This window comes from Uranotaenia lowii, chromosome 3 (assembly GCF_029784155.1).
Source record: "Uranotaenia lowii strain MFRU-FL chromosome 3, ASM2978415v1, whole genome shotgun sequence".
Classification (NCBI taxonomy): Eukaryota; Metazoa; Arthropoda; class Insecta; order Diptera; family Culicidae; genus Uranotaenia; species Uranotaenia lowii.
In genome coordinates this window covers 335,955,771-335,957,753 of record NC_073693.1, presented here as the reverse complement: position 1 = coordinate 335,957,753, position 1,983 = coordinate 335,955,771, and positions in this window count along the sequence as shown.

Sequence of the window (1,983 nt, the reverse complement as noted above, 5' to 3'; positions counted from 1 at the left end):
CTAATATCGCTTCAAGCTTATCTGAATTTAATGGATGATTCAATAAGCATAAATTTCTTCTTCCATACAAATTTCCATACAAAATTTAAACGCGTGACGCTAGCTCAGGAATCAAATGAATGATCAAAACCTTTTCACTGATGCTTGGTGACTCAAAAGGCATCGAAAAGCATATTGGAGCAGAAAGTATTTTTTTTGCAACGGTCTTGTAAAGTATATTTGAGAAAATTTTGTTTTTATGAGTTTTGCGTTAATTAAATGATGCTGTGATATCACGTGATATATGTAATTTATGTCAAAAATAAAGTCACACCCTTCACATAATTTCATATAAATTTAAAAAAATTGAAACTGAAAATAATAAATTTGTTTCATTTTTCAAATAATAATAATAATATACCGGGCAAAGTCCTAGCAGTATTTAACAATAAGCTGGCAACATGGCCGAATAAGACGTATTTGAAATTTTCATAGAATTTGGAATGCTTAGTTTATCAGTTATTAGCTTTCAGAAATGAATTTCCTTACTTACATTTGTTTAACTAAGAGATTATTTTAAAATAATATTTTTTTTAAATGTATGGAGGGTTGAGATAAGACGAGTTTATTACACGGGCTTACCTGGAAATTTAGTTAAAATTTCAAAACAAGTCAAGCCCGAATTTATTGACATTTTTTGCAAAATAAGGAAAATAACTTGAATTGAACGAGGATAAGTTTCGATTTTTGAAATCAAAACCGATTTAGGGTGTTACTGTTCGACACTGTTTTTATTATATAGAGAAAAAAAAAACTACAATCTGTTCCTCTGATTTGATTTGTTCGTCTAGGTTTTGATTGATGAGGCCCATCATTCACATACAACAAGATTCCGATGGCGTCTGGATGGATTGGAACTGGATTAGAGCTAGATAATCGGATGTGATTATGGTACGAGTTGACTAAGTTATACAATGTTTTACAATATTATCTCTCCGGGTTACATCATTTATACTAAAAAAAAACTCAAGTGTACCAATTGAACTTAACTGTTCCTAAAAATCCAAAACGTCTGTTTTTTCTCTCTTAATTCCTGACTTAACAAAAATCAGAACCACCAAACAACTAACGAGACGTTCCTTCCGGAGCAGCAAAAATTAATGATTAAGACGAGTTGTTTATTTAGCCGGAAAACGGTCAAAAATATCTCTTTCAACCCTCCTGAGCGGAACACGAAACTTCCCGATCCTTATCACACATCAGGACGGTGGCTATTCCCAAGAGGATTTTGCTGTTTTTCCCTGGGAAAATTTTGAAAACGGTTCCGAGAAGCGGTTCACCGTCATCGTCGCTCGCCTTTCGAAATCAACCGGGTATAATTCAGCGAGCAGAGGTATAATTTTGCCGGGAACATATTCACAAAATAATACCTACCTCTCTTTTTTTATAGAACCTAAGCAAAACGACGAGTTCGTGGAGGAGTTTGGGTGAATTAAACAATCCTCACAAAATTCAATCTGAACTACACACACCTGAACCCCGAGACCGGAAAACCCGAAAGATCCCCTGGGAAACGGCCAGTTGGCTGAGGCTGCCATGCAAAAAGCACCTGACGAGGCAAGGCGAGACGTGGGGTTTCGGAAATTTGGGTTTCCCATCAGACCAACAACAACAAAAACAACAAGAAGGACGACGCCATCGGCGGGTTTAGAATTAGTGTATACGGTCATAAATTATGCACAAATGATTTACTTAGCTACGGCATTTCCGAACGGCAGCGATGGCGGTGTTTGGTGGGTTGTTCGCGGATTGACACGGAGGTGGTGAGACCGGAAAAGGTCCCGTGTAGAGCTTCTTGAAGCCGTGTTGGATGGCGTCACAGTTTGGTCCAACCAGAAAAGGGATGTAAATTTCCCAACCACCCACTACCAAGTCACCCACAAGTGAGTCGGGAAACACGTGGGAGAGCGAAGAAAAATCTGATGACCGGGAACAGGTTCGAGG